This window comes from Trachemys scripta, chromosome 6, assembly GCF_013100865.1.
Source record: "Trachemys scripta elegans isolate TJP31775 chromosome 6, CAS_Tse_1.0, whole genome shotgun sequence".
NCBI classification, from domain to species: Eukaryota; Metazoa; Chordata; order Testudines; family Emydidae; genus Trachemys; species Trachemys scripta.
Genome location: NC_048303.1, coordinates 13,139,357 through 13,149,602, shown reverse-complemented (window position 1 = coordinate 13,149,602; position 10,246 = coordinate 13,139,357). Strand labels below are relative to the sequence as shown.

The following is a 10,246-nucleotide window of genomic DNA, read 5'->3' as shown; positions in this document are numbered from 1 at the left end:
AATTCTGATGTCATGACTAAATTAGCTATATTCTACCTACTTAAATTCCCCTGTAGAATCAAGGGGATAACAATATTTTAGGATGGAAAGAAAAAAAATTGTATGCACTGTTAAACAGCTGCTGTGTTCCATCCCTGAGGCAATGTCATTTATTAGTGGATGAAGCAATCCCCAGCTATAGTTTGAGTATTTGAGAATCTTTTAACTAAACAGGTGCTAAGTGAATGTAACTTATCATCATCTCACTCTACTCTTGGGAGTATTTATTAAATGAAACACCCCTTGGCTGCTCTCCCACCAGCATCAATACTACCGCTTCTTGAGGATGGTTTAATTATGCTGAGGAGAGAGCTCTCTCCCATTGGCATAGTGCGGCTACATGGGAGACTTTACAGTGGTGCAGTTGCAGCGGCATAGCTGTGCCGCTGTAAGGTCTGTAGTGTAGACACAGCCTTAGCCCCTGTGCCTCAGCTCCCTATCCGTAAAATCAGGATAACAGCACTTTCCTACCTCACAGGACTGTTGCGATTGTGAAGTGCTCTGGTACTATAGTGATGAGAGCTGTATAAGTACTTCAGCTAGAAGATTAGATAGTCTTTCTTAAAACTCCAGCTCCTGGAGTCACATGGTAAATGAGAATGTTGGCATTTGTTTAATAGAAAGTTTCTAGTAAACTTCTCACAGTTGTGAAAGAAAAACATGAAAATGTAGATTCTAAGGCCAGAAGGGACCACTGTGATCATCTAGTAAGTTTAGCCTCATATATAACCCAGGCCATATCCCTGCATTAATTCCTGTTTGAAATACAACACATCTTTTAGAAAAACATCTAATCTTGACTTTAAAATTGCCAGCAATAGAGAATCCACCACAATCCTTGGTAACTTTTTCTGTTAAAGAGTCCAATATCAACGCTAACAGTTTCAGAAACCAGAATGCAAATAAAACAAGTGTATTCTTTAAATCTAATGAACCCAATCTCTTGGGCTTGTCTCACAATTTTTTAAACACATCAGGTTGTTAATACTGCTTCTATCTTGTTAGGTTTTTATACCATGCCTCTCTGGATGACTTCTGCTGTCTTATGTATCTTGAACATTAACTGCAAGTTTAAAATTCAGACCTGAGCCTTTCCCTTTTCTCTTGGCTTATGCCCTACCCTGTGACTTAAAGCCCCTTAATCAACCTTAAAAGCATCTTATATTAAATTACACCACAACCCGGAGATAAACTTGAAGGCACTCTGTAACACAGCAACAGTGAGAACAGGGCAAGAAAACTGCACAGCGCAGTAGGAAAAGGAGTTCAGGTCATGCTCCTGGGGCCAGGACAGTCCTCTCTCTCTCTCTCTCTCTCTCTCCCCATTGCAAGGGAGAAATGCCTGATTCAAGCCCCTCCCTCGCCCTCCAGTGAATGGTAACTGGGGTAGATTTCCCTCCCTTATGGGCACTACCTAGGGCAGGTCCCCGCCCCGCCCCGTTCGTGGACGCGCTCTGCAGCAGTTGGGCAGGTTGCGCCTCCAGCTCCCACGTAAACTCCCCGAGAGAACTACATTTCCCAGCATGCTCCTCCTCGCCTGTCGTTGGCCGCGGCCGGACGCAGCCGGGGGAGGGGAAGCTGCGGCGGTGACGACGTGGAAAGATGGACGCAGCCTGATCCCGGCGGAGCCAAGGGGCGTATGGGGTGTCCGGAGAGCGAGCTGGCCCGTCCGACCGTCAGCCGCTGCCCCTCACCCCCTCCCACGGGAGCAGGAGCCAGGTGAGTCTCCGCCCCTTCCCCCCCTCCCAAGGTGCGCGGCTGAGCATCTCTGGGGAGAGGGGGTGGTGCCTGCAGGGGAGGCTTAGGGTTGGCTGGGGCTCGAGACGCGGGGCTGGCGGTTGGTTGTGTCTGGGTGGGGGTCGCTGCTGCCCGGGAGATGGCGGTTTGGGAGGGGCGGGGGGAGTAGGACTGGGTGTTGCGATGCAAGGGAGGGGTTGGGGCGGGCGATTGGGGGTGGCAGGTGGAGGAAGAAGGGGTGTAGTGCCGGTGTAGAGTCAGAAACTGCTCCCTGTAGGAATGTGCTACCTGTACCAATGTTATCTGATGTAGCTAATTCCTACCTGGGCAGAGCCTCCCCAGCCAAAGGGAGACAGGTTGGAAGTGGCCTCTCTTCTGCAGGTGTGTCTTTGCTGGAAAAGGGGCCGGGCAAGTATTTTAGGGGTGGTGATCTTTTTTAGGAGTGGATGAATTGTGACTTGGTAGGGTTTGGAGTTGGGGTGTGTATGTGTGTGTGTGAGAGAGGGAGATTTGGAGGGATGGTCTATGGTTGTAACTTGATAGGCCCAGAGCCCATTTAAACAAGAGGGTTTCCAAAAAAAATGCAAAGATTTAAAAATGTTTTTGAAATGCAGAAAAATCCTTCATCATGAGCAGGTTATACAATACTCTTAAAAAGTGTCTAAAAGACTAATCTATAGCGAAGGAGTCTTCCTTTCCTCATAGCAGATCTGCCAGAGTAAATGGTAGGACTGATGATAAAGGAGGACTAACTAAATACTGTTGGATTTCAGTATAGTTCAATAACAAGTGTGTTTGCTATGCCTTGGTTGGTGCTGCCATCTGTACTCTGTTCCATTTACAATATTTTTGTTTGTTGGTTTAGATAAACATACTAGTGAAAAGAGTAAGATGAGATTCAAAACTATTTATCATCGTAGTATCTTAGCGCCTTGCAATCTTTAATTCATTTATCCTTGTAAGTCATAGTAGTAGGCATCCTTCAGTCTCGAGAGACAATGGGTATGCGTCCCTGAGAGGTAAAGAATTTACTCAGTTGATTTTATGGCATCCGCAAAGGTGGCTGAAGAGACCCACTTGAGAGAGAGAATCTCTGCCGCATCTGTCACATTTAAAGGTGATGTTTTGAGCCTTTGGGCTCTGCCTTCTGCAAGCTCTTTTCTCCTCTGCTAACTCCGGAGACCTCTGTTAAGCTCTTGTTTCCAAAGGCTGCGGTCCTGAGTCTGATCTTGCCATTTGTCCACATCCATGTCCATTTCTTTGAGGTCTCGCTTCCTTGAAATGCAATTTTGGGTGTCCTTTGGGTCTTTTTCCAGATGCCAATTCACCGTAGAGAATGTCCTTTGGGTTGCGCCCATCATTCATTCGGCATACATGCCCAAGCAAGCGGAGGCATCTCTGTTTGAGGAGAGTTTGTATGCTGGATATTGCTGGCCCATTTGAGCACCTCAGTGTTGGTGACTGTCTCTCCAGGAGATTCCAAAGATTAGACAAAAGCTACGCATATGAAAGCTGTTGCGCCTCTTTTCCTGATGAGAGTATAAGATCCATGTCTCACTCCCATACAAAAATGTACTGATAACACATGCACGATAAACACAGATCTTTGTGTGTTCTGTGAGTTTGTTGTTTTGCCGTACCCTCTTGTTCAGTCTAGACATTGTTGTGGCAGCTTTTCCAGTGTGGATGTTTCAAGTGAAAGGAACTCAGTAGTGGATAGTGGACCCCAGGTATGTGAACTCACAGGTAGGGAAGTGGTATTATTCCTGTGTTGTAGATGGGGAATAGAGTGACAGAGAGACCCAGGGACACACAGGAAGTCTGTAGTGGAGCAGGGAAATGAACCCTGGGTTCCTCATTCTCAGATGAGCTCTGTAACCGCTGGAACCATCCTTCCCCTTTCTTCCTTTTTCTCTTTGCTTTTTCAGAGTGTCATAGGAAAGAATGTAGGAAATTTTGCCTGGATTTAATGTGGTGCACATAGGTGTTTGATACACACACTGTAGTGTTCTGACTTAATGGAACCATCAGTAACATATATTTTCATGGTACCACTATTACCATACTGTTGCACGTGTCCATTGGCTTGCTAAAGCAAGTACAGGGTGTACTGGAGTAACTCTCAGCACTGTTTCTGTGGAGAGTTCCCCAGACAATGATAAAATGCTCAGACTTATCCTTGTGGTTCACTGAGTCTTCCTTCTTTAAAAGGATTGGGCTTGCTAGCCCCATATGTGTTGCGGATATGTGTTGTAGCAGCCAAAGCTGGGAAGACCATGACTTTCAATGCATAGTTAAATAGTCATGCTGTGGTCATCTCTGTCTGGCACTTTTTGTCTGTATGCTTGTGAAGTCTGGGCCCTGTGCTGTTAGTATCTGTTGTTTGTAGCAGTTTACCATGAGAATAGTCACTAAGAAATTTCCCCAGTGTCTTCTTGTTGGAATCATAAGGGATTCTGCTCAGTGCTCCAGGTTGCATCTATGATCTTTTTATATGCAGAGTCTAGAACGGGATCTTTAAGAGAGTTGTCTGTGTGTATATATTTTGTGTTCCTTATCACAGCCCTTACTAATTATGCCTCAGTTGCAATGGAGTGGTTTACGATTCTTGCTGTTTTTCTTTTTGCACTTAATAGAGCAGAGGACACTTATGGTGCTGAGGAAATAAATAAAATACTCTGCCTCTACAGTGAAACAAAACTGGTAATTGTCATTGACGTTTCTTAGTCACTTTCACTCTATAGTGTCCTTACTCTAGCATGTTGTTTTTGGGTTCACAGTTAAGCTGGGAAATATTTTTTTTTTAAATATTCTAACTAAAATTAATTAACTCATATTCATATTATGTTTTATATCTTATATTGGATTGTAAGTTAAGCACTGTCTTTTCATGATGCATCCTCTAGTGCCCAGTGCAACGAGGTCCTGATTCTAAAATCTACGTTTTGGGCCTACAACTAGTTTCTTTCACTGCATATAATATGGGGTAACATGCTAGTTCTAGGCAGTGGCAGTAATCGCTTTAGGTGTTTGTAGGAATAGATAGATTGCACTGATCTAGGAAATATTTAATACATTTTTAAAACCCTCACTGTGTGATTTAGGCCCTAAGGAACTCTTTTTAGAACCCTTCATCCCACCCTCTTAGTTGGTTGTGGAGAGCACAGGCCTAGCTTTGTGTATATTTAAACCTTTCCCGTGATCACATGAGAGCTCAGTCCTCTTGTGTCTCTCCCCCTGCTCCCTGTGCGGTTCTGCTACCGGAGAGTTCTTGGTACTGGAGAAATTTACTGTCTGATCTCAATTTTTAATTCTAGCAGTGGGGAGAAAAATGAGGAGCAAACCTCCTTGGAAACTTTAGATTTAGTGCCGAGAGGCTTGACCCTGGCTGTCTAAAATGTTTTACAACTTGCAGTATTTGGTGCTCAGTGGATTGTGAGTTTCAGTGCTGCAGCAGTTTTCTTTAGCAAATATCAGTTTATATTAACTTAGAATTTTTCACAGCTGTGCTCAATCTCAATGTGTTTTTAATACCCTTATGACTGAGAGTTGGGCTTGCAAATTCATCGTTAGGCATCATAAAAACAAAATGACAAGGCTTTTTATATAAAGCAGAGACAATGACATATTTAAAATCTGAGAAATCCTATTTGGTGTCTGATGGTCTGTTATCCAAGAGGCTGGATAAAGCAGATCGTCCTCATTTTTCAGAACCTGAAAATGCTGTTCAAAATAGGAAACCTGTTGTACCTTGCAGTAACTAAACTGGTTGGCAAAGTTATTTTCATTTAGAGCAAGTAGTTGGAGCAGCTGACTCTGGTGGTATAGCTTGGGGGTAAAATACAGATATAAATCATAATGTGAAGTACAAGATAATTTATATGAATGTTAAAAAAAGGCTAAACAAAGTTGGACTACTTTTGTTTTATACAGTGTACAGATTTCTAGCTATGTTTAAACTAGTAACACTTAGCTCTATTTTAGAGTCTGCATAACACTCACATGTGTCCAGATTACAGTAGCCAAAATATTTGCCTCTCTAACACTTGATCTATGCACAAAGGTTATATCCGTATCAAACTTAATGAATATCTAAGTATCTTTCCCATGCCTAGAAGGCACTGCAGATGCCACAGTTGAGATTTCCTTTGTGGAAGTATATTGTGGCCAGTAGGCAAGCTCTTTGGGAGAGAAAAGGGGGCCATAAGGTTGAAATGAGTATACACCTCTACCCCGATAGAATGCGACCTGATATAACACAAATTCAGATATAACGTGGTAAAGAACGGGGAGCCCCGGGCCCTTTAAAGCACCTTGTATCTGAATTCGTGTGGAGCCCCGGGCCCTTTAAATCACTGCCCAAGCCCGGCTGCTGGAGCCCCGGGGCTTGGGCAGCCAGGCTCGGGCAGTATTTAAAGGGCCAGAGGCTCCGGCTGCTGCGGGGCGCCCCAGGCCCTTTAAATCCCCGCCTGAGCCCCGCTGCCAGAGCTCCAGCGGTGATTTAAAGGGCCCAGGGCTCCCCACAGCAGCTGAAGCACTGAATCCCCACCGGGGCTCCGGCAGCCGGGCTCGGGCAGTGATTTAAAGGGCCAGAGGCTCCAGCCGCTGCGGGGAGCCCCGGGCCCTTTAAATCACCGCTCGAGCCCTGCTGCTGGATCTCCGGCGGTGATTTAAAGGGCCTGGGGCTCTCCACATGAGCTGGAGCACTGAGCTCTTTAAATCACCGCTGGGGAAGCTGGACCAGTCCAGCACGGCATACCGGCTCTTGCCAGTACACCATATTGGCTCAAACCCAGTATAACGCGGTCTCACCTATAAGGCGGTGAGATTTTTTGGCTCCCGGGGACCGCGTTATATCGGGGTAGAGGTGTACTTACAGCTTTTGTATGAAGGGGAGTCTCTTCCGGAAAGCACCATCTCTAACCTGGTTAAATCTGCTTGGATTGCCAAATAGTGCTTGGTTTGGCATGATTTACATCATACGGAGCTGCCAGTTTTAATCATAATTTAAAGTGAAATGTTAATGTTTTGCAATTTAATTTATTTCTAGATACATGTGTGTAGTAGGTAAAGAAGGAGATGAACAAAGTTGCCCTGGAATTTTCATACAGTAGTAAGCAAACATTCTGATGTTGAGGAATGCTTCCAACAATAATAATTTTAATAGATTTTTTTTTAAGGTAATCACTAGAAAAGAGAATTGGACAAATTCATGCATTTGAAATGTCATCCCTATTATTGTGATAGCCCTCAATTTTTTATTTTCCAATTACTGAACAAAAATAAACAATGAAGAAACAGTACTATTATAGGGATGGGTACCATATTCCTAAACTGTACAGTCAGTCCTCAGTTCAGGGGATGGAACACATGGATTTAAATTAGGGTTGTCAATTAATCGCAGTTAACTCATGCGATTAACTCAAAAAAATTAAGCGCACTTTTAATCACACTGTTAAACAATAGACTACCAATTGTAATTTATTAAATATTTTTGGATGTTATTCTACGTTTTCAAATATATTGATTTCTATTTATAACATAGAATACAAAGTGTACAGTGCTCAGTTTATATTATTATTTTTATTACAAATATTTGCACTGTAAAAATTATAAACAAAAGAAATCGTATTTTTCAGTTCATCTTATACAAGTACTGTAGTGCAATCTCTTTGTCGTGAAAGTGCAATTTACAAATTTAGATTTTTTTTTGTTACATAACTGCACTCAAAAACAAAACAATGTAAAACTCCACTCCCTGCTATTTCTTGTTCAGCCAATCGCTCAGAAAAGTTTGTTTACATTTACAGGAGATAATGCTGCCCGCTTATTATTTAAAATGTCACCTGAAAGTGAGAACAGGTTCTTCACATGGCACTTTTGTAGCCGGCATTGCAAGGTATTTACGTGCCAGATATGCTAAACGTTCGTATGCCCCTTCATGCTTTGGCCACCATTCCAGAGGACATGCTTCCATGCTGTTGATGGTCATTTAAAAAAAAAAAAAAAAGTGTTAATTAAATTTGTGACTGAACTTCTTGGTGGAGAATTGCATGTCTCCTGCTTTGTTTTACCCGCATTTTGCCATATATTTCATGTTATAGCAGCCTCGGATGATGACCCAGCACATGTTTTTCGTTTTGAGAACACTTTCACTGCAGATTTGACAAAACGCAAAGAAGGTACCAATGTGAGATTTTTAAGAATAGCTACAGCACTTGACCCAAGGTTTAAGAATCTGAAGTGCCTTCCAAAATCTGAGAGGGAGGAGGTGTAGAAAATGCTTTCAGAAGAGTTAAAAGAGCAACACTCCAATGCGGAAACTTCAGAACCCCAACCACCAAAAAAGAAAATCAACTTTTTGCTAGTGGCATCTGACTCAGATAATGAAAATGAATGTGCATCGGTCCACACTGCTTTGGATCATTGTCGAGCAGACCCATTGCCCCCTCCCCTCCAGAGGCCACAGAGACGGTTCCCGGCCAATGGGAGCTGCGGGGATGGTGCTGGGGGCGGGGACAGTGCGCGGTACTGCCTCACCCCTTCCCTCCTCCCAGGGGCCACAGAGACGTGCCAGGAGCCACTTCCAGGAGTGGCCTGGGGCCATGGCAGGCAGGCAGCCTGCCTGCGCCTCGCTGTGCTGCCGGCCATGGAGATTGCAGTCGACTGGCAGAGGCTCCAGGATCGACCAGTTGATCACGATCGACCGGTTGGTGACCATTGGTTTTCAGCTCATTAGGATATTGTGGTGAAAGGGACTGCTTGTTCAAAGGGCTAATGGAGCATGGGAATATTCTGTACTGCCAAAGCATTAGTTGAACTGTTGCACAGGTAAAATGGGAAAAGGCCCTGGAGGTCTATTGTATTAAGAGGAACAGAAACTGAACTGTGGACAGGACAATCATGACAGTTGCCAGGGTTGATAAAAATCAATGATTTTTTTTTTTATTTCAATCGGATTTATTTGATAAAATGCTTTTTGAGGAAAAAACCTATCTAAAGATAGTTTTAATTAAGATACCTTATAGCTCAAAGATCTCTCATCATGGAATAGGGATTATAAATTCTAATTCTATAGTAGGAGACAATATTCATGTAATGTTTAAGAAAAGTTTTGTAAGTGAGTTCCAATAGTTCATGGATTAGGGACCCAATGTTATGTGGTTCCAGGGGCTTCTGTATAGATTATTTAGGTTAATCTTTCTATCTACCCAATGGGACTCAGTGCTAAGTCTAGTAGATACCATCAGAGATGCTTAGTTTTGCAGTTCTCAAACTATGGATTTGTGTTTCCACAGATAACATGCTTGTTAACAGCAAAAATGTTTCAAATAAATAAATAATATATAGAGTTGAGAAATAAGACCTCAACTCTGTTGTCCCTCTTCAAATTTGTGTACACAGAGTCAATCCCTTACCTCTTCCTAAAAGTTCAGTTTCAAAAAGTTCAATGAATAGAAGATTGTTGGGGGCGGAATAGATCGGGACAAGAAGAAGTCTGGAGATAAATGTGAGAAGGGAGGGACAGGCAATAGAAACAAAAGTGAAACTGTTTGAGCAGCATATTCCAGAAGTCTTGAGGGTCTTTCTGAGTGTAGCCTTCATTGATTTGAGATTTACCATACCATTTTCTCACTAAAAGGGAAAACCTATAATGGCAGCAGGCGGTAAAAGAGACCCCAGTTTGGGTCTTATCTATCTCTGAGTTGTGAAGAATACGTATTAAGGTTATAACAGCCAACAAGAATGCCCTTTTTATGTGGAAATCCATCATTAAATCGAATCTTCCTGACTAGTTATATAAATCATGATTTAAATCAATTTGATTTAATTTAAATCAAATCCACCCTGATAGTTGCACAGAAGGCAACCCCTAACTACAGTAACTCCTCACTTAACGTTGTAGTTATGTTCCTGAAAAATGCAACTGTAAGCAAAACGATGTTAAGCGAATCTAGGGTTACCATATTTAGAAAATAAAAAAAGAGGACACTCCACGGGGCCCTGGCCCCGTCCCTTTCCCACCCCCGGCCCCGTCCCAACTCCATCCATTCCCCGCCCATTCCCCAAAGTCCCCGCCCTAACTCTCCCTCCTAGCCACGCAAAAAGGGCTGCCCAAGCGCTACCGGCTTCACGGTTTGCCGGGCAGCCTCCAGACCCTGCGCCTCCGGCTGGCGCTTCCCCAGCGCAGCTGGAGCCCAGGAGGGGAAGCGCCCAGCTGGGGGCACAGGGTCTGGGGGCTGCCCGGCAAACCATGAAGCCGGTAGTGCTTGGGCTTCGGGCAGCCCCCATGCCTCCGGACCCTGCGCCCCCGGCCGGGCACTTCCCCTCCCAGGCTCCAGCTGCTGTGCTCCTCCCCTGACTCTTCGGCTCTATTTAAGAGCCGAGCTGCCCGAGCGCTCAGGCTTCGGGCAGCCCCCTTGCCTCTGGACCCTGCGCCGCCGGAGCAGAGCAGCTGGAGCCGGGGAGG

The 10,246-nt window shown here is 44.2% G+C and overlaps 1 protein-coding gene across 2 annotated transcripts in view; it reads left to right on the top strand.

Moving 5' to 3' along the window:
* Window positions 1–1,601: 1,601 nt before the first annotated feature.
* DYM (dymeclin) overlaps window positions 1,602–10,246 on the top strand; it is a 333,130-nt gene continuing 324,485 nt past the window's right edge. For both annotated transcript variants that reach the window (XM_034773755.1, XM_034773754.1), the window contains exon 1: window positions 1,602–1,758. The gene's annotated coding sequence lies outside the window, so the exon portion shown is untranslated. The remainder of the gene's footprint in view (window positions 1,759–10,246) is intronic.